General features: G+C 42.5%; 1 protein-coding gene across 2 annotated transcripts in view; it reads left to right on the plus strand.

The window, feature by feature from the left end:
* Positions 1–23,441, plus strand: part of KLHL14 (kelch like family member 14) — a 75,620-nt gene that overhangs the window by 17,542 nt on the left and 34,637 nt on the right. The window lies entirely within an intron of this gene.

Below are 23,441 nucleotides of genomic sequence, written 5' to 3' on the forward strand. Positions count from 1 at the left end.
TGCAGAAGATGCTAATTTTGTAATGGAATAGGCCTAAATTAAAACTGGCTTAAAATCATTCCTGTAAGTTTTTAAAGTAAACTTGCAAAGCTTTCATATCGCGACACACATAAGCTCGTATTTTCAAAAAATAATGTGAAGTTGGAGGCAATTTCTCAGATTCAGATCTCTGGCCTTTTAGAACACATTTTCTGTTGTGTTTTGCACTTTTGTTTCCCTCTTCAGCTTTTATGTCTTGTCCATTGTCATTAAAGGTAGTTTCCCCCATTGTCCTCTACATCCATTGCTTACAGCCTATTAGTGGTATGTATCAGCTACAGTAAATAGTGCTTAGAGGCTTTATGTACAGAATTTTTCACCCCACGAGTATTTTGCCTTGAGCATTGAGATTTGGAATGTATTGTTATATTGGTTATAATTCCCAAACTAACCTGGTCATGGAATCAAATCAGTTTCTTGAATGCAGCAGGCTGTGTGTATATTAGCCCCCTTGTGGTTAGACTGGCTGCAGCGGTCAATAAAACTAAATTTTAACCAAGGCAGTATAGATAAAATAATAAATGAACAACTTTGAGCCATAAATCAAAGCCATACTTCTTAAACTGGACAGCTAGTAAAATGTGGATTTCCTAATCGATATCCAGTTTTCCCAGTGAAACATCTTTTACAAAATTCTATACTTTTCTACAAAATCTTTTAATAGGATGAAGCCAAAATAGTATTTTGTTCATAAGACAAAGCAAAAGTAAAGATAGATGAGATACAGTGCTTGAAATAATGCTTCTTCAAGATGGTTTACACACTGAAACTAAACTGGCATAACCTACGAACTACAACAAGAAGACTCCCTAGATACCAATACTCTGAATTAGTAGTAGATGATGTTGTGTAAGAAAAGCAATATTAAAGAGAAGATATGAACTATAGTCTAGAAAAGTCTACATTTATCACTCTGTTCTGGTAGACATGTCAGTAATGACATTTCAACCATCAAAACTATGATGATATTGCCTTTTATCATGACAGATTACTTTTAAGAAAAATCTGTAGTATAATAATAGTCAGTACAAACAATGTGTTTGTAAGACAGAAGTAATCTATTTTTCTGATGTTTTGTAAAATACAGTACCTCACAGTGAGGCACAAGTGAACTAGAGCTCTCTGTAGAGTAGGAGATTCCTGACTCAAGGTCTGGGCCTACAACTGAATGACTGATATTATTTCATTGCATACTCACTGTCTAGGATCTGGTCAGTGTCCTGAATATACTTGCAAATATACTTTTATAGAAATCAGAGTAGCAGCCATGTTAGTCTGTATCTGCAAAAAGAAAAGGAGTACTTGTGGCACCTTAGAGACTAACAAATTTATTTGAGCATAAGCTTTCGTGAGCTATGCTCAAATAAATTTGTTAGTCTCTAAGGTGCCACAAGTATTCCTTTTCTTTTTATAGGAATGAAATTTGACAGCTGATTATTTAAATGGATACTATCCATTAGTTTGGGGAGAAAATTGGACCATACTAACATTATATGTATGTTCCGGTAAAGAACATTGTTCAGATTCTAAATTAATTGGCCCCAGTTCACACACAATGTAATTGAAATGACTGAATTTGAGTTACGCCATGGATGAATTTGGACTAGTATCTATTTTTTAAAAAAGTATCATTCTGAACTTCAAGAAGTTTTTAAAGAGTATTTTTGGGCATCTTACCAAAATAAAGCATATTCTTTCCATTGCCCTCTAGCAAGCAGTTATCTGAGGGCTTGTCTACATGGAGTAGCAGTGCGTACTCATGTGATCCACAATAACTGGTCTGTGTAGACCCTGCTGGTGTGAATTCAAAGTTCCCTAGTGCATGTTCGCCTAGTACTTTCTGAAATCTAGTTTGGTGAGAGCAACCAGACTGTAAAACAAAACTGGAGTTACACAGAGTGATTTGATTAGCAACACAGAGTGATCGGATTAGCAGAGTGATTGGATTACTACTGATGAGTTGTAACTCAGCTGTTCCATCCCCACTGCGTTGCTAGCTCAAGCATCAGTCCCGTCCCCCCCCCACATCCCCCAGCAACTGATCTACCTTGAGCTTTAAAGCACTACTTAACTTGAGGTAGAGATTTGTGTATGTGGACAGGTGTCAAATTAGGAGTACCACTCAAGTTATAACTCAAGCTAACTGTGCTGTGAAGACACACCTTCTGTCATATTGGGAACACACACAAAAATCAATATTTGCACAGTGGAAACATTCAAATGCAACGGGGACATCTTCTTAGAACATATTACAGATACCCCCTAAATAATGAAAGGTAACAATTTAAAACCCTTTTGAAAGGTTGAAATAGCCATTAAGCTGTTTAAAATTCTATAACCCACCACCACCACCACCACCATTTCCTAGTTCACCACAAAGCAACACAGGAACCCAGGGAAACAAGGAAATGTGAGTAGAATTTTTTTCCAGTTCTCTCCATTAAAACACAAACTAACACTACAGAACAGTGGTACATAAACTTCAAGAGCAAGAGAGGAATATCACCAGTGAATGGATTTGGAGAGAATCAGAAAGTAATCACAGCACAACACCCTGACATTGCATTGCAGTCATGGCGTTGCATCAGCATGTGTCGGGGTGTTTAGTTATCACAAGATAGTGCCAACCTATATTTGTTGCAGAAGTAGCAGGAGACAAATATTGCAGTGCAGTTCCAGTACACTGTGCCATCTTTATTTTCTGTTGTAATATCTCTTTTATTCGTAACCCATAATCTGGGTTCTTAAAAACTAAATATTTCTCTGGCTCTCTCTCCCACCCCGTCCTAGTGCATAGTGTCTGAAAAAAAGAATAGTTTTCCTATTTTTACCCCAATTCCTGACTGCTAGGGAGGGAGGAGAGGGTTCTCTTCTGTTTCTGTCTTACCAGCAGGACCAGTTCAGACAATGCTGCCCATCCCAGAGCCACAGGGCACCCCCAAGTCATGACACCATCAATTGAAGTGAAAAATTTACTGCTCATTCTGCAGTGAACCATAGGGTGGAGCATGAGCTGCATCATGCTGACAGAGTGCTGTGATAAGCCCCATGGAGATTCAGGATTTCTACCTCTTTATCTCATCAATGGCTGAGATACAATGGATGTTCTTCCTTAACAGAAAACCCCATCAGCGGTTTTCCTAACATCCCTCATCCACTCACCAGAGGCCAAATTCCATGCTCATTTACACCAGTGTAAATCTTAAGAAATGCCACTGACTTCTGTAGAGTCACTTTGGATTTACACTGCTATAAATATGCACAGAATCTGGACCCTGGTTTGTCCATATTACTTATTCTCCCCTCCTCTCCCTTCACTCCTACAGGTGGTGTGTCATCGGAGCATGGGGCAGGTGAGGGTGGGAAGAGAAGATAGCAAATGAAAGTGGGAAACTATATCAAATGACTCAGGAAGGAGCCCCAGATATTCTTGAACTGGGCCTGTTAACCTGTTAGAGAGAGGTGGTTACCCTCACCTCTCAGAGACGGAGTGGCTTTTGCACCAGTCCATTTGCTCAGTGCTCCACGAGATGCCTTATGTGAGATACAAGTAGAGCAAGAATATCACCCATTGGAAACCACAGACCGCACAAAAACCATGATACTCAGGGGTATGAAAAGAGTTGCAGGTTGAGCACCACAGGTGTTGAGCCTGAGAGCTTTGCAAAATAAAAATTTTGCTTTGTTCACGCTAGATGACTAGATCTGTTGGCAAGGATTCTGCCCTCTTCTCTGTTCCCAGCTTCGCAAAGCAACTAATGCATCAGGACTAATGGGAGTAATTCTGAAGGTATCAGGAAAATAACTTACCTTTTTCATAGGACCAGAAAAGGAGGGGAGACATGCACCCATTTCCCATTTTAATGTCATCCTTTATAAGCAAGAATGTTATGGCTCATGGGCTCATTAGATTTTTTACAGTCCAGTATTATTGTGTATTTTCCTCCTTTCCCTGTTAGTATTCCTCTCAGAGTGGCTGTTTCTTAGGCTAGGAACAAAGGAGAGAGAGGGAAGTGTGGCGTTTTAAAAGAATATATTGGCATCGAATTTTACCTTCAATGGGCTCAATTCTAATTTGAGATAAATGGATGCACAATGCTATATATCTTGAAATATTTGTTATTGCACATTCGTGTCCAAGCACAGTAAAAGATTTTACAAGCTATATGATAATGTGTAGTGAACACATTTAATACACTAAACTATTCTTTGCTGAGTCACCCAGATTCTCACATGTGTGCGCACACGCGCACTCACACACTTGAAAGTAATTGGGTGTTATCTGTGTCTTATAGCAGCAATAGGCCAGTACTGCTACCAGTAGCACTAGTTAATCTTGAACTGACAGGTGTTCGGTGGCCCCAATTAGCAGCAGAAGCATTGCCCTGCTGCTGGTGCTTCATCACTTAATACCCTCTCAATACTCCTTTAAACTGAGTAAACTACCTGGTGGGCACTGAAGATTATTCTTTCAGTATCACATCCCCATGCCTGCTGCGGCTGCTGCTTATATTTTAATTATCAACCATAAAACCTGCCAGGAGTCCCCTTGTTTAAGCCTAACACCTTACTTTTTCTTTGTAACTGTAACATTTAAGATTGATTGAATTTTTAAAAATATCCAATGTTTCATTTGTTACAATTATTATAGTTTAATTTTAAGTTTCAAAAGCCAGAATCTATAAAGATTTTTTTGTGTTCAGACTTGCATAGCACTTCCAAAAAACCCTACTGCTAAGGCAATGATGTATTACTTTCACTTTCATTATATGTTTTTAATCAGAGCGTGACTTCACACTAGACAAAGCGATGCTTTATGCATGGTCTCACTTGTTTTTGCTAAAATCTTTTGACATGATTAATTTTTCTTTAATGCTTTTGTCTTGTTGTAATGGTAAGGATGATGGGTGTAAACCAGGGCAAAAATACATGCTTTTCTATTGTAATACCTCTTAGCATTTAAAAAAAAATCTTAGATGAAAGAAAAAAACATCACAAGACTCTGGTCCAACTGGAATTAAATTTCTTGCTACCTGAACATAGACTATAAGAGATTAAAAAATGATGCAGTCATTGTTTTTATTTTTACTTTTGCTATTTCTTGAATAGCAATATATTCATCTGCATGATGAGAAGTGATGAGAAGATGGTATCTTACAGATTTCTGGATATACAGTGAATCCTCCCTTTCAATGCAGGATTTTCTTCTTTAAAACATGAATGGCTACAATATTAGCAAATGTTTCTGAAAGCTTAGAGGGCATATTCCATTCGGTATTAAACTGCAGCAGGTCTTTCTTTCACATCAGTACTTCTTTCTTCAATAACATGCTAACTGGAACTTTCATAGGAACACATCATACAGTTAAAACCACAAAGGGGATTTGATAAGCACTGAAAGTAGTGGCAAATACATCTGTGGGCAATAAAACATTTATGCTCAATAAGTATACCAGTTTGGGTTTTAAAACAATTTAATAACCAACATCCTTTGTCCAACCAGAGTAGTAACGTAGGTGAATGTAAGAAAGGGTGACAGTGAAGTATTCAGAAAGACATTGGATTGGAGAGTTTTATTTCTCTCTCTTTTTCAAAAGGACCAGTCCTTTCTTTTCTTATTACCTCATCCTTATTTTAATTACCCTTCTGTTTTCTGCCCTACCGTTTGATAGACTTACTTGTTTAGGGTTGCAATATTTGGACCATTATACACAGAGAAGTGATGGACTGGGAACTTTTGAATATCCTGCTCTGTCCTGACTGAACCCACTCTCCCTTATTCCAACAGCCAATCACACAACATCTAGAGGGTGTTGTACATTTGTTCTCCTCTGTGTCTATGACTCACTGATAATGATACACAACTAATCACTTAGTTCATTCTGCGTACTCATATAAAAGTAGCCTTTCTTCTCCATCTTTCACCAGATCAATTCCACTCTGCTGTTTTCAATTCCACTCCAGGTTATGTCATCAGTGAGGTAACCCATGCTTCAAGTAATATGGTATGGGTTTTTACCATATTTTGACCTAGCAGGCTCTCCTTGGCCATTTGCCTCCACAGTCCAGCCCCTTTTTGCATCTGCCACTCTGGCTCATTCAGAATATAATTTAAATATGTCTCCTTTACTATAAACCTCCTTGGATCTTAAATAATAGTACTTTGCAATTATATAGCCTCTTTTAGTCCATGTCAGTGGTTCTAAAACCACTTTTTAAAGCTGCACGAGCATTATTATTTCTCTATTTTATGAAGAGGGAAACTGAGGCAAAGGGCAGTTAAATGACTTGCCCAAGTTCACACGGCAAAAGTCAGCATTAGAGAACCCAGGTCTCCTCACTCCCCAACCTGTGCCATGTCCATTGGACTGTGCTGCTTTCCCTTCCCTTCTGTGTTCCATGGCAGCTCACAGATATTTCGTTGCACCAACTTTTCCCACTCATGACAGTATTTTTTCCTTCCTGGACTCACTAAGCACGGCATTCTCCAGCCTTCCACTCTTTTGGAGTGGATTTGAAGTGTTGATTCCCATGGTAAGCCTTCTATCTGAGGGGTCACTAAAAGAGTTTCTTGGCCCTTGACATATTTGTAAACATTTGGCCACCTTTTCTTATCCATTCCTGAAAACCCCTCTTTTGTTTTTCCTTGCCCATGTTGATCACTTCTATAACATCAGTTGTGGCATTTGTCTCTCCATTTAAGATTCTTGGGAGACATTTTTAATTGTTGAAATGCCATTTGTGCCTTTAAGCCCCCCCCCCCACCCCGTAAATAAATCAATTAATCCACTATAGAGGTTTTGCTTTTTAAAAAATAAGATTAGAGCAGTTTTGAGGACTTCTTTTTGCCAGAGGGCCCCCCCACTTGATTTATAATTGGAAAAAAAAGAAAAAGGTGGTGGGGAGCGGGGATGAACTAAACCTCTTGACATGTCCTCAAGTTTGTATTTATCATTTACATGCGTAAATCATACACATGTGTACATCAAAAATTTAGCTTGCTGAGCAATTCTTGGCAGCCCTGATAAATTTCAAATACCTTACTCCATTCATTCCGTAGTCTCAGGCACCAGGGCTTCTGCTTCAGTGCTGTGTCGAGGTTGGTTTCAGCACTGCATTGAAAAGCTTGAGCAAGCATTGGCACATTATGAAGGCAGAAGCCTTGACACTCCCTGCTCGATGGATTTAATAAATGTTTTGGAGATCTATAGACGTAGTGACCATCCCTCCCCAAACACACACACACTGTCTCTCCTCAATAAATAAATGCAATAATTACATTAAATGCCACTGTTTTAGTATAAATTCCTTCTGTTTGTTCCATTCATATATTTAGCTAATTTTTAAAAGGTTCAAAACAGCAGAGCACAAAGATGAAAGAAGAGACACAAATACTTAGAAAAGCTCATATGAGGGGAACAAATGTATAGTAATATGTCTGAACTTGGGAGTCTTATTTAATGTGACTAAGCAAATTTCCAACAGGTGAGAGGTTTACACCACATGGGCAAGTGACAATATAGCTGCGAGAAGCATGAAGACAGTCAGGAGTAATTTTTGTGTGTGATAGGTCAGCCACACAACTCTCATTCTGAGCATGATGCATGGGAATTCAACCATGCAACTCCCATTAATGATGCATGCCTGCATATCTAAGAGCAATATGGAGCTCTGAGAATGAGTGAAAATACAGCAAGTTGTCAAAATGCATGCTCTATTTGTATATTAAATATTTTTTTCTCCTGCAGTACCATTTGAAATAATTTCCAAGAAATGTCAGCACTCTTCCTTCAGCCTAGGTATTTGTCTTTTTGATTATACTATTCTTAGCTACCACTTTTACACTGATGGTATTCAACTGTTCTTATCTTGAACAGATAGTGCCTGGCTTGACCAAGTAACCTTGTGGCTTCATTTCATCTTCTGTCAGCTAAAAGCCTCAAAGACAAAAATGCTTCTCTTAGGCAAGCAAAGCATCCTCCAATAACTCAGTTCCCTCTACTTATCTTCTTGACTCAGACCTTCTGTTTGTCTCCCCTATTCATAATCTTGGCACTGTCCTTGACTCTGGACTTTCCATCTCTTCCCATATTCCATGTGTCATCATATCTTGCTGTCACCACCTCTACAACATTGCCTATATATACCATTGCCGCAACTCCATCTCTATCCATGGTTTCATCTCCTCTTGATTACTATATCCCACTTCTCTATTGCCTTCTGAACTCCTAGACCTCTAGACTCCAGCATGTATGGAATGCTGCTGCTTTCCCTCTCAGATGTACAAAGAAGTGTGAACCACCTCCATACGCAGAAATTCCCCTGCCATCTCATCATTTCAAGATATAATTCAAAATGACTATCCTTGGGTCAGATGCACTGCCTACGCTCAGCCATGAATTGTCAAGCCCTGAGTGGCGGAAAGTCAATCTGGAGCAGAGCTAAGGACACAATCTGCTTGCAATCTTTCCTTAATTGGTAGAGAGGAGGAACTCAGAGATGACTGGCGCAGCCCAGAAAGTGAGGTGATCCAGCTGGTAGGTGGATGGGTCTTAGACAATCAGGAGGTATGCTTATTTAGCATGTTTCCACGGTAGGCTCTGTTGGCAGGCTTCTATGGAGCCTTGTTCAAAATTTAAAGCTGCTGACTCCTGGAGGTACTGCTATCTGCCTGGAAGTAAATCAAGACCCTTGTTATAAAATCCTTCTTGGACTATCTCCAGCCTCACAGACCTGATATGCTTCCAACTCCATTTACTCATCTAGCACTCGGTTCTCTTTAACAGTCTGGATGCTGCTTGTGGGAGAATCTTCTCTGCAGTTCCAGCTATCTGGAACAGCCTTCTTGCAAAATTGTGTTGTACTGAGTGAATAGTATCCTCACTGCAAACATGGTTTTTGGTTTCTTGCATGACTTCAGGTAAAATTAATGTGTTTATTCTTATCTAGTTGCACTGGAATTCACGTAGCATTAATGGGAGTGAGGCATGTATTGAGATGAAAATGAACTCTAGTGTGTTTCTGGTTGTTTGCTTCAAAAAGTATTCCTTTTGTTTCTGTATCTATTGTGATATTTTTGATTTTGTACAAATAGGTTACAGACAGGATGGTGAAGTTCCTGTAGCTGAGCAAAAATATTTTCATCACAAGAAACTCTCACCAAAATAATCACATTTTTTCAAGACAGTGAAACACTATTCAGACTTTTTTCAACATTTTTTTCATAAAACAAAAGACAGCTCCCTTTTGAAGGGTGGGAAACTGTCATTTTAATACACAACATTTGCAAAGTGGATTTTGATAACTTGTCTTAGCTTTTTTTAGTTTCACAGATAGCATGAAATGGTGAAAGGTGAAAATATTAAATTCCCAGCCATTGTTGTCTTCTTCATTGGTCCCATTCCTTGTTTGACTCTGCTGGGTTATCATATGTGGAATGTAGCTCTCTTCTTTTTCTTGTTCAGGATCATTTTTGTTAAGATTCATATTTTTATTTTGTTGATTTCTATTTAGGTCAGGTCTGAAATGTTATCAAATATACAAGGCCCTTTGTTTTTGATTATCATTTTGTTTTAAAATTTCCAGGGAACTTATTGGTGTTTATTACAAACATTAAAAAAACAGGTGAAAATCAGTACCAGAAATTAACTTCACAGTTTTCTGGGTAAATAAATATTGAGAGACCAGAGGACAGAAAAAAAGCCACAAATAGGGAAAAGTAAAAGTATTGAAAGTAAAAGCAATTTAATGCTGTGGTTTATTTCATGAACTGTACATTAACATTATGTACATGCATTGGTGTGTGTGTGTGTGTATTCAACTGTATTGTCTTACTTAAAGAGACAGCCTCACATTTGCAGTTAGATTAATTTATTAACGTAAACACATCTGTCTATTAATATATTGGATTTTCTTAACATAATCAGTATTTTCATGTATTTGAGTGGTCCAAAATTCAGGTGAAAATCAGTATAAAATGAATAATAGCTTTTTAAAAATCCCAGCATTTTTTTGTAAAAATCAGTAAAAACTGAAAACAAAAGCCTTAAAAATACACGTGTGAGGGTTTATTTCTATAAGAAGAATGACGTCATAAGCATAATGTGTTGTACCAAATGTTATATCAATTATTACTTTTTTATCTGAATACCAGCGTAAATATCTGCATAAAAGAGTTAACCTGTTTTTCTCCGGGCAGCTTTATTTTCGTGTACTCATCATTCTTTTTCTGACTCCACTCCCATTTGGGATTGTGCACTTGTGGGGTGTGTAACTGAGAGGTGTCCACTCTCACTGAGAAAAAAGTGTTAATGAACTGAATTATAATGTATTAACCTTAAAAAGGCATTTTGCCCTAGCGCACAGAAACCCTGCATAACTAGAGCATATAATTTTAAACGAGCCAGGCCCTAAGAATACCACAGTGGATGTGATGTCGACAGGAGCTCATAATTCATGCATATGAATTACATCTCAATATCAGGAAGATCACTCTGACACTGATATCTATTAGATTGTAGAATCGTTTCCCTTGGGAAATAATGGAAGTCCCATGACTTTAGTTGTTTAAAACCAGCCAGACCACTAGAAAAGATCCAGCTGTTGGCCTGACCACGGTCTTTTTTCTTTTTTTCCCCATTGCTTTGGAAATGTGCCAGCCTGACTGCATAGGAGACTGAAGTCCTCATTTCATTCACAGAACAGAAATAGCAAAGGTGGTTGTAGTGCAAGCTTCCTACACTGTCCTTGTAATGTGACTCACCTTCTTTGTGAATAGGCCCAGGTATACAATAGAAGCGCTTTGCCAATGTAAAGCCCCCCAATGTGGATGCAACTTATATGGGCAAAGCTATGCTTTTGCCAGTATAGTTTATTCCAGTTCCTCCCAAGTCATACATGCTGTGCTGGCCAAAGTGTCCACTGAAGTCATTTGGGAGTCTTTTCATTGACTTCAGCAGCCTTTGGATTAGGCAAGGGGTAGTCAATAGGTAGACCATGGGACAAATCCGGACTGCCAGATGCTTTTGAATGAACTACCAAATCTTTTTATTTACTTATTCTTATCATTATTGTTATTGTGGTGTGAAAAATGTTTCTTTGGAGTCTGGACCTTGACTGTACCTTGACCAAGAAATTTGGACCTTGACAAAAAAATAATTGATTACCCCTGGCTAGGCCATCAGTCCTTGGGGTTTGTCTGAGTCTGTCAACAAGAATGCCAATTAAGGATAATTGTGGTATTTGGGGGGGAAGGGAGAAGAAGAGGGGAGAGGGTTATGTGAACTCCTGATCACTAGGAATTAGCCTGAGAATACCAGCATGTTTCACTTAGCCCACCAAATAGCCATAAACTACTAATGGCTTTCTGTGTGGCTTCAGCTTTCAGTAGCCATTTATCTATGAATGCAGTGTTCTAAAATTTCCCTTTTTATAACAAATAAAGTATTTAATTCACATGCTTTGGCTTTCATTAAAAAAGTAAACGTGAGATGGGTAAGGGTTAAGCACTATTAAGCAAATCACATTTATAGTATTGTAAGGTAAAAAAGTGAATATTTTAAGTGAAAATATTGAGGTGGCTGCAGCTTCCAATAGCTTCTCACCTATACCTAAGCCTTTATTTTGAATGTTCAAATGTTTTTTCTTCAAAAAAGTAAACTGGAAGAATTGCAAATGCCCTGATTTGGGTCAAGCAAGAAAGGAGGAAGTTGGAAGAGCACTGTTTCTGGATCAGCAGGTTCAGAGGATGATGTCCAGGAATAGTTTGTTAAAATATATTCAGATGGTATTATTTAAAATGTGCTTTTCATTTCCCATTGAAATAACATGAAAGGCATTTTACATGACTTCAGACCTTTGCCAGATCCAAAAAGATTGGCTTTCTGGTTGAATAGCTACAGACTATTGGAAAAAATATCCAAAGGCCATGGAACCATTTTCTGTCCTCAGTCATACCCATGCAACCTCACTGAAGTCAATGGCATTGTGTGCATGTAACTGATGGCAGAATTTGACTCATGAGCTTGTCCTATGGTTGAGGTAAAATTGAAAGGAAATCTTTATTACTAAAACATAAAACCATATATAACTAAAAGATGTGAGAGCAGAAAAATGTTTGTGCACGATGGCCCCAGTTGTGCCTCAGTCCATGGCTACTTAAACATAGTTTAAGTACTTCGCTAAATAGAGGTCTATAATTGTATGTATGCCACTGTGCATTTAGATAGGACAGAGTTTATCTGCATTACCCCCAGATGACTGAAATTGTTTTTTAAAAAACAACGACATGGTAGCCAATACTACAGCACTGTCTCCCAGCTATATTATCCCTGATGTATGCACAAGCTCATTTAAACTTCATTTTATTCAGCAGAATTATAATTGTTGGAATAAATAGTGCTGTTACTGGCGCCCATCAATTTCTGCCTAAGCAGAAAACTACACCCCTTTGCAAAAGGCCCATACAAGGCCCTGTGTAGCACTTAAGCCTTTAGTGTTTTGTGGGCCTTTTGCAGGGGGGGGAATTTCATCGATTGAGAACAGATAGAACAGTGGCTCTCAGCCTTTCCAGACTACTATACCCCTTTCTGGAGTCTGATTTGTCTTGCATACCCCCAGTTTCACCTCACTTAAAAACTACTTGCTTGCAAAATCAAACATAAAAATCCAAAATGTCACAGCACACTATTACTGAAAAATGGCTTACTTACTCATTTTTACCATATAATTATAAATCAATTGGAATATAAATATTGTACTAACATTTCAGTGTATAGTATATAGAGCAGTATAAACAACTTATTGTCTGTATGAAATTTTTGTTTGTACCGATTTCACTAGTGCTTTTTATGTCTTGTAAAACTAGGGAAGTATCTAGATGAGTTGATGTCCCCCCCGTCCCCCCCGGAAGATCTCTGCTTATCCCCAGGCTGAAAACCTCTGGTTGAAAACCACCATAATAGAAGCAGCAGCAGCAATCATTCTCCCCTGTTCACAGAATGTTTTTAGCCAAGCCACAGAACTCCCAAGAATGAACATTTAAATGTTCTGAAATTAGATTTTGCTTAACTCAGAGATTTGTAATGGCAATAAAGCCCTTCCCTAGTGTCCCCTCGTCTGGGGGAATTGTTTGGCTTCACCCCCGCTGCTTCATTTCCACAGCCAGGCCTTCGCTCACAGAGAAAGGACCGCTATGGTAGGCTTTCTTCCTGTAATACAGCCTGCTTGAAATGGTGGCAGCTGTTTAAGAGCTCTCACTTGAGATTTTTAATATAGGAAACACAGTGATAATCTGTAATCTCTTATGGAAAAGTCCTGCAGAATTACGTAGGCATAAAATCAATAATGTTCTATAGAAATTAGAATAGTTCTTTAAAAAAACTGCAGAATTGATTAGATAATGCTAATCTTTCCATAGATTTTTAATCATCCTATAGAATTTAATAGAAAACAATTTTCTATAGAAAAATCCTCATCTTCTAGTAATTTCTATAGAAATTTTCCCTAAGGGTTGGTCCCTTAATCATAGCACTGAGGGTATTTGCTTGTGTTTGTCTCGCAAAGTCATCAGTTACCCTTTGTCAAATATAGAATGCTTTAGCCATATAAAAGACTGGATAGCATGGGAGGGGGAGGATCATTGCAGAGTTCCCCAATCATTGCATAGGAGTTGTGGGGTGCAGTTCCTGTGGGATCAGTGGGATGCTGGAGCTGTCCATGTAGGGACCCTATGCCATCAGTGGCTCTGATTCCAGTACCTGTGGATCTGAGGGCAGGGAGAACATGATCTCTCTGACTAAGGCCAAAGTACCCGTATTGTGTAAGCAAAGCTGTAATACCACACCAACACAGTAAAGGGTCTAAATATGACTCAGAATTACATGACGCATTTCAGTTATAATAAACTTGTGTCTGGTTTTTGAATGTCTAAGGGAGATATGAAAAACTGAAAGAAGTGAAAGTTACCCCTTTCTTTGCAAGGCAACAACTAGAATTAATTCTGAGTAGGCAGGAAATGCTGATCCAGAATATGAGTGTCACGGTAGAAAATATTAGCTAACGAATACTGAACTAGAGCAAGACTCTCAGTTACTTCAGTCGGAGTAAAACAAAGCCCTTAGTTGGTAAGAGAGGGGAAGCGTTTGACCCTATGCAACTTAGCAGTGCTTTCTGATGATTCATGGGAGTTTCACCAGGATAAATAGCTGGAGGCCTGGAAAGAGCCACTTTGACTAACAGTTTTGGAGGTTGTTTTGTAAAGCCTTTGGAACCGGGACTGTCTCTTGCTATGTGTTTGTACAGCACCTAGCATAGCTGAGTCCTGGTCTTGATCAGAGCCATTATAACAAAAGAGAGTTACTGTTTGTGAGTACATAGTTTAAACCCAGAAAGGCTGTATTCTTCACCAGTTGGGAAGGCTGATGTGCTGAAAATAGACTTCATTTACTGATAAGCACTGAAAGGATGGGCGGCAGGTATAATAGACCAGGGAAGGCTAAGCTGCCACTGACTCGCAACCGGACACCTGGGCTGTGGTGGCCCCGCTTCTTCCCCTCCCTGTTCCGCCCTTTCCCCAAGGTCCTCACCACCTGCTGCTGCTGCCTGCTTAGTAAGTCTTCCTCCTCTCCTCCACTCCACCCCCTTCACTCCAGAGGTTCCAGCCGCTCGCAGTGTCCCTCCTCACTCCGCTTCCCCGTGGGGGCGGGGGGCTGAGGACTGACGTGGCGAGCCAGCAGCGGGCAGGGGGGTGAGGAGGCAAGCAGCGTGGGTCTTGCTGCGGGTGGAGGGATGAAGAGGCGAGCGGCGGGCAGGTGTGGGAGTGAGGAGGCAAGCGGCAGGCAGGCGCGGGGGTGACGAGGCGAGTGGTGGGTGGGCAGGGGGGTGAGGAGGCGAGTGGCGGCTGGCGGGAGTCTTACTGCAGGCAAGGGAGGTCTGGCGGGGGGTGAGGCGAGCGGCAGACAGGCGGGGGAGGAGCTGAGCGACGGGCAGGCATGGGAGTGAGGAGCCGAGCGACTGGCAAGCGCGGCGGTGAGGAGGGGAGTGGTGGGTGGGTTGGGGGGTAAGGCAAGTGGTGGGCTGGTGGGGGTCTTGCTGGAGGCGGGGGAGGTCTGACGGAGGGTGAGGAGGCAAGTAGTGGGCAAACGCCGGGGTGAGGAGGCGAGCAGCAGGAGGGCAGGGGGGTGAGGAGGTGGGTGGGGGTCTCAAAGCCGGTGGGGGAGTGAAGAGGGACCCAGTGAGCCAGCGGCAGGCAAGGGGGTCTTGCGGCGGGGGGCATATCTGTCGGGGGAGTGAGGAGGGACGCAGAAAATGGCAGGAAGGGGCGTCTCGTGGCGCGGGGACCTGAGGAGGGATGAGGCGGGGGAGTCTTGCCATGGGTCGGGGGGATGAGGAGGGACTTGGCAGCGGGGGGGCTGAGTGGGGCGGGAGCTGAGCGGAGGCAGGGCAGGGGTGGAATCTGGGCGGGACCAAGGGTGGAGGAGGCGGGACAGGGAGCTAGCTTCCCCCAGGGGAAGCTTCACCCGCCACCCATGACTGAAAGGGTTAATGGAACTATATTCAGTTTAATGAGAGACAGTTACCCCTGGTGTCACTGCATTGAAATCAATGTGCAAAGGGCAACTTCAGTCTATTAGAAATCTGAATGGTTCCTATTCAACACTACTTTACATTAGTGGCATTCTTGAAGTGCTGAAGCTGATGATCCAGCACTTTGCCTGCCTCTCCATATACCATGGACATTCATATCAATCTTCTGGAAGTCTTGGGACTGTTTTTGTGTAGTACAGATGAACCAAATTTTGTAACAAAGGAATCTCTTCAGTTTCTTCACAGTTCACTTTGGGTATTAGACTCTACTGCACCAGGGACTCCTACTGGGTTAATAATCAAAGATAGTAGATACTAATTTACTTCCAGAAAACTTTTTCAAACCTCCCTGTAAATGTACCATCTCCCTGTTATGAAGTAGCCATTAGCGATAAGAAGGAAGTTCAGTTTGATAGGCTGAAGTTAGTGCATTGAAGTGAATCTGGTGTTAGTATATTAAGTTAGATTGTATGCAGCCCTGCATTCTCTCTCAGAAAGTGCCTTTCTAAATTACTTCCCCTTTATCTACATGGAAGCTCCCTGTCTCTGTCTATCTCTCAAGAGCTCTCAGTAAGCATGAAAGCTTGTCTCTCTCACCAACAGGAGTAAGTTCAGTAAAATATATTACTTCACCCGCCTTGTTTCTCTCTCACTCACACACATACAAGCCAGCACCGGAAGGCAGGGGAGAGGGGTGCTTTCCCGGCTAGCCAGCATAAAGAGAGAGAATCTGACTTCATTGTCTCACTGAAAATGACAAAGGAAATTTCCAGTATTGAAAGCATGCTCATGCCTTGTATCTTTGTTCTAACTTTCATCAGACTGGTTTGTTTTGACTATTTCTGCCCAATATCGTTTCTTTGTTATTTTCAGTGAGACTTGACCTTAGTCCTTCTGTTGTAGGGAAAACTCCCCTACTAGCTCCCTTTCTCTGGCCTTGGAAAGAGAGAGTGAGAGAAAGTGTGTTTATGCAAGTGAAAGGGACACAGTTCCAAGTAGTACTCTCCCTTCGTTTTTACTTTGTCTGTAAGCCTTTTGGTACAGAACCATCCCTCACTGCCCAGCTGCATAGGGCCCTGCTCCTTATGGGGGGCCTCTGGGCTCTACTGCAGTTGAACTTACTATACAAGTAACTCCCATCAGAATTAATGAGATTTACTCTTATGACAATAACACCCCAGGATTGTGTGAGAGACTTAATTAGGGTAAGATTGTGCCTCACTCGCTGGCATCACATGACACTGTCATGGGGAGAGCAGCCTCTTCAGTGGAGAATGGGCATGCAGAGGCAGAGAATAGCCTCAACTCTACCCTTCCAACATGCTGGCCATCACAGCTGAGCCAATGCGGTAGAAGAAGTAATCAGTTACTGTGGTAGACCAGCAGCAGATTGCTTTTCCTCTGGAGGAAAGGGGAAGCCAGGGAGGGAATTGTGTCTCTGAGTCATAGTTCCATCCCCGGTCTGCTCCAAGTCCTGGGGCAACGTAGCGACAAGCTTCCCCTTGCCATGGGTCTGGGAGTAAACTCACAATTTAGCCCTTAGTTAGACCCTGATTTTGATTGCTGTTGTGATTTTATCTCACCTCCCACAACATTTGATGTTTTACTAAAAGCTCCTCCCACTCCTGCGCTGAAGTAATTACTTTCATTTATTAAAAAAAAAAGTTTTTCTAGCCCTCGTTGAGAGAAAAGCTTGTTGAAATTGTTGCCCACATGTACACCTGAAGGCTAATACAAGAACGCCAGGCTCCTTTTTTTTTTGTTTTAATCTAATTTTTTTTAAGCAAATCAGATGATCTTTTGGGGTCTGAACACTTGAGGTTGGCAGTCGTGCACTCTGAGTGAATTATTAGGCCCTTAGTGTTTGTAATTAGGCCCTTAATTAAAGAGATGAAAACTGCTATCCATAAGGTTAGTATACATATTTATGAAAATTATACCTATTTTCAGCGTAGGTATATGATGTGAATGAATATATTTTTGAAACCTGGAAGTGATACTGACCTCAGCAATTGTTCTAAACAGATTTTTGTGATCAGTTACATATTCTAGCAGTTGCGGGGAATGCTTTAACACTAAAAAACACTTCTAAATGTCAGAAAACATATTGAATCAGAAGAGATATTATTTGAAATTGACTCCAGGTCTCTCATATAGTGCAGCTACCTGTCCAGACCAGGTATCTAAGGGTGTAGCTACAAGGAGTTTGTTCTTTTAATGAAGCATTTCTCTACTAGAAAGAACAGACTGCAGTTGTTAGGCTATGCACAGCAAGTGCGAAATACTCAGTGCAGCTGTGTTGCACATGCAAAGTACAGTCATATGAGGAGTGATCTAACCTTGTGGTTTGACTTTGCAAATATCTCAGGTTACTGCATTTTTGGCATTTGCAGAATTTGTTTGAATTTTGAGATTTTATTTACCTGTAATTTAAACTTAAATTGTTTTTAAGGGCAATTTATTTTTTTTTAATATTTTTCTTCTAGCTGTATGCAGAGCTGTGCTATGTGTTAGAATAAATCTGTGCTGACCAAGTACCCTGGATTAGATATCTGTGTCCTGTGTTTATTTTTTTCATTTGCAAGACTGTAAGTTCTTCAGGGAGGGACAGTTTGTATTTTGTGTTTTGTATGGCACTGAGCAAATTGTCTGTGCTTTATACATAATAAAGAAAATAATTTTCTCTACCTCTGTGCAGCTTTTATCACATTCTCCATGATTTTCTCTATTCCATTTCTCACCCTCTTTTCACTAGATTTTTTTTCTCTTTCCCTTTCTGCCCTTTTTTCATTCTTTTCTAACTAGAATTCAAACTCAGTAACAAGGAAGCTTATGTTAAGTTTTCAAATACAGGCTGTGTGGGAGTGTTTGTTATTAGCCAATCCTACTTTGTTCGTTCCTAGATCAGACTCCATTATTATGGTTTGGCCCTCCCTGGCACAGCTGGTGATGGTGGTGCAGTATTTCACTGGAATGTCTGACAGGTTGCTGTAGCTGTGCTAGGGCTACAACACAGATACTAGTGTGTGCGTGTGTACATACAAGGGGTAGGGCCATTTCTGACAGGCTGCAGAACCAGGGTGGCAGGAGACCCTGTGCTGGGAGAGGAGTTGTGTGCGTGCTTAGTCCACTCCTTACTCCTCCTTTGCACACCACATTAGGCATCAGCATAAGTGGAGCATCCATCTCTGTCTCATGGACAGGGATGCTGCTCAGGGAGGATAGGTGGAAACAAAGCCAGGAGCTGGCTGACTAAGCTGCCTGAGCAGCTGTTTAAAACTGTTCCTGGTGTTTCCACACAGCAGCAGCAGGGGGCACCTGAAATTCCCACCCTATGTTGTTCCCCCTTGCCACCCAGCACGATACCGGTTGGCAGGGGGGAGCCTTGGTCTCAGGCAGAGAGAGAGAAAGACCCAGGCTGCATCTGCGCTGAGTGCTCCCTTTCTGGCACCTGCAGAACCTCTAAATCTACCTCTTCGGGAGACAGAAAAGGCAGGAGGACAGTGCTTCGTCCCCACTGCCAGCCAGGAGGAAAGGAAGCAGCCCTGCTCTCAAAAAGGGGACCAGAGGAAAAGATCCCTTGCTGCTGCTCTCTCCTTCCCTCCCTTGGCCAATTGAGAGAGGAAGAGAATCCCCCAGTGTCTGCAGAGAGAGCAATCTGGACTAGTAGATGTGGGCCTCAGGTGAGATGTGTGTGTAATAGGGAGGCTGGGTGAGACCGTGTTTTGGGTGAGGGTGCAAAATTGTTTTATATATCTATATGTATCTTTCTATATATACTTTCTATCTATCTATCTATCTATCTCTATTTGTAGCACTAGGGCAGGTGGGTCTAGGCCCACCCGTAACTACAAGCCTGCACCCTCAATTAAGGGGGAAGAACCACTAAGCCCAGGCTACAATTGATTTCTGGGGCCAACAAATGAAAAAAAGGAGCAGGAGTGAGGTCAAAGGTAAAAAATCAGGGAACCAGTAGGGCACACTGAGCAGAGAAACCCCGACAGTACCCATGCTCCGCAAAGGTGTCTAGGCAGTCAGTGGGTACTGCACAAAGGAACTTTGCCTGGAAACATGACTGAACAAGGGAACGGAAATAAACCCACAGTTGCAGAGCACCCCCCCATCCAGCTTCCTCCTCCTAAAATGATGGATGACCATCTTGGCCAGCACCAGGAGGAGGCTGACGAGGAGGACCTGAGGCTTTGTGGGGCCACAAATGGGGTGTGCATAAATGAGGAGGTGCGGGAAGAAGTGCAGCTAGAACCTCAGTAAGAGGTTCTGGAGGATCCGGAAGAGGGGTTACAATGTGACGCACTCTACATAGATATACGACAGCTTCTCCTTCTCACTGCTAAAGGAACAGGTGTAAGGGGAGTTTTGAGCCACACCAGGTATATTCCCATGCTCATGGCTCCAGGGAGGAGTGGCCAGCTAATATTCCTGGTGGGCTGTGGAGCCAGAGTGGAATACAGGCTGGCCCATCAGGGTTACTCGCCTTCCTGGGGTGGCAACAGGTTCTGCCACTTAGTGTCAGGGTGGGACACAAAGGCAAGGAAATGGATGGTATGAACCACGATCATGTACAGATGTTCTCTGGGCCTGGTTTGGAGGCAGACCAGCTGGATATTGTGCAGCCAGCTCAACTGGCATGTTAGGAGCAGCTGGGGAGAAGCAGGAGGCAAGGCTGCCCTCACCTCCTGGAGCACACAACAGTGCAGAGCACTGTGGCATCCACCCAGTACCTCTGATCATAGTCCAGGAGGTCTCTGAGTCTGGTAGTACCAGCCAGGATCAACCTCCGGAGCAATAAGGGGGACACCACCACCTTCACATGTAGGGGTTCTGTGAGGAGGTTCATGTAGTCAGCGGCTGCTACGGACCTGGTCACTGAAACTACCTTCCAGGTCCTGAAGAGGTCCTGGTAAAAGAACAGCAGCTCAGAGGGGTTTAGGAAGACCTCTTGGGTGAAGATAAAAGAGCTGCTGGTTGTATTGTAGGCAGCGGAGGAAGGCATGTGCTAGCATGCTGCATGCCGGATTATCTGCACTGTAAAGGAGTCTCTGCAGAGCAGAAGGTGGAAGGCATGGACCAGTCCTTGTCCCGCCTCCCTCGGGGACAGCTCAGGACATCCTCAGAGACCAAGTGCAGTCCTGGCCAGAAAAATTCCAGGATCTTCTGGAGGCCGTCCAGGGTCCCCGGGACGGGCTCAGGGTGTTGAATAGTGCCAGAGTATGGACAGGACCAGCTGGTTGACACCGGTGCCCTCCTCCAAAGGGAAAAGTACCGGAGCAGCCCCATCCACTTCTGCAACCAGTCGGACACCCTGGCCTCTAGATTGATGTAATTCTCCAGGAGGGAGAGATCAATGGCAGAAAGGTATATCCCCAGATAAAGCAGGTGGAAGGGAGCCTGCTTGCCAACTGACCTCACATCAGGTGAGAGCTCTTGACCAGTTGACCGCAGTGGAGGAAGCCATCAAATAGAGGGCTTGGCAAGCCTCCACCTGCACCAGGTTTCTCAGGTTCTGGGCCACAAGGAACATGTCATCAGTGTACACCAACAGTTGAGGCCCAGTTGAGCTTGACCACTCCATAGAGGTGTACAGCACCTGGAGAAACTCTGAAGCCGAAAGCCCACAGGGTGCCCATGAAATACCTGTAATCCATCCTGTCAAACACATTCTCCTGCTGCAGGGACAGGAGGCTGAATGACAGACCCTCCCTAAATGCTAGATGGACCAGATAGAGGTTATCGAAGATGGTCCGGCCCTGGATGGTGTGGTCTGGTCGGGATGGATCATGTCCACCAGCACAGGCTGCAATGAGATGGCTTTTGCTACGACTTTGTTTTCCATGCTGAAGGGCAAAATGGGGCACCAATTCTTTAGGTCACAGAGGTCCCTGTTTTTAGGCAGCAGGGCAAGCATTGCCAACCTGAGTGATGGGGGAGAACCCTGCTCCCCCTGGACTCGGCCCACGGTGGCACGGTCTGGGCTAAGGACAATGCACAGTCGAACTCCATGATCAGCCCTTTGATGCCCTGAGATTTGTTGGTGGGCATCAGACAGAGAGCTTCCAAGAACTCAGCCAGAGTGAGGGGTTGCTCTACCCTTTCCTGGTCACCCTCGCTGATTGTAGTGAGTTCATCCCACAGGACCCCACAGGAATCATGGTCAGTCGGATCCGGGCCCTGTCCCTTCCCCGCATCTCCACCAGATTTATGAGAGGAGTGCTGTCCTCCACAAGGAGACAGGTAGTACAAGTTTGGTACTCCTATTTTTCTCTGGGTTCGAAGAATGAGGGACCACAATCCATCTCCCAAAGGAGGTGGATGCGGGATCGAACGAAGGTTCCCTGGGCCTGATGGTGATAGAGAGCCCAGAGCATGTTCCGCTTCTCCTGACACTCTGCAGAGGGATGGATCGCCAGGGCAAGATGCCAGTCACCTTTCCAGCTCCAAAATCTCCTGCTCCAACTGGTCTAACATTGCATCCTTCCTCCAGCTGTGACCCTGGGCCTGAAGTGGTGGGAAAAGGGAAGAGGTTTCAGAATGGAGAAGTCAGCAGTAGTAAATCCCTTGTATACTTCTGAAAGCCTGGGCATGCTTCCAAGACTCTACTGCCTTAGCCATGACGGCTTTCTTCAGGGAAAGAGGAAGAAGACAGCTGTAATATGTCTGACCTTATTCCATCCAGCAAGTTCACTAACGCTGAGTAAAGTACAGTGTTTCTTTTGAAAAGAAGTGGGTGTTTTAGAATGATTTTTTCTGAAAGTTTGTTTTTTACCACAGTTCCCTCAGATCCTCCCTACCTATCCTAATTCTCATAATGATGAACTACTCTCCTTGACAAAGACAGGCACATTGTTTTTATCCAGGTTCCTCAACATTATTATAAGAGGGAGTTTTTGCCATGTATTGGTGAGGAAGGGAAATGTGCCTGATATATTTCACTGGGACTGAAGTGAGGAGTAGAAAAGTAGATGTGTGTGGACTGCCAGAGGAATCACTGACTGATTCTTGTGCAGTTTGGGTTCGGGGAACTGAGACCAGATAAGACAAAGCAGGTATAACTGATACTGTGCCAAATCCTGAGCATTGCTGAGCAGTTGCAACTCCCACTGAAGTCAGTGGGCAGTTTCTCAAAGGAAATTATAGGGGCTTTGGCTTTGCACCTCTCAGGATTTGTGTCTAGTGCTTTTGTTTTTTGTGCACTACGTTTGATTTCTCTCCTTTCAAACTGAACATGAGGAACAAACAGAAGTGAACTGCTTGGGAAGAAACTGGCTATGTCTTTTTTTATGTTGCATTTCACCTCTTTGTTTTTGGTTGGCTGCAAAAGGAAAAGCTTAAGTATAATTTAAATGATTTTCTGAGAGGGGGGTGGGAGGGAGCTGAGAACAATGTGCACCATCTAGTGGCTTAGTGTGGAACTGCAATTTATGAAGTATGGTAAGAAAGAAATGCGACAACAGGCTACCGCAACTATTGCAATTAACTTGACAGACTTTGGAGTTCCTACAGCATTTATGTGGATGATCAAGAAACGCCAAAATAAATGCAGTATGTGACCACAAACATGGATACGGAGATCGCTAGCTATCTATCAAAATTAAAGACACATTAAATTAATTCCATTCTTAGTAAAACTCATTCTGTTGTTGTGTATAAATGCATTGTAATGAGCGCTGTAGTTAAGGTTGTAAATGCACTTCCACTCTCAACTCATACTTGCAGTCATTGACAATTGGGGCTGCATAAATTTGTGGCCTTTTTTGTGAAATTTTCCAGATTTGTTTTATTCACTTACATGCCCTGAA

This window comes from Chelonia mydas, chromosome 2, assembly GCF_015237465.2.
Source record: "Chelonia mydas isolate rCheMyd1 chromosome 2, rCheMyd1.pri.v2, whole genome shotgun sequence".
Taxonomy (NCBI): Eukaryota; Metazoa; Chordata; order Testudines; family Cheloniidae; genus Chelonia; species Chelonia mydas.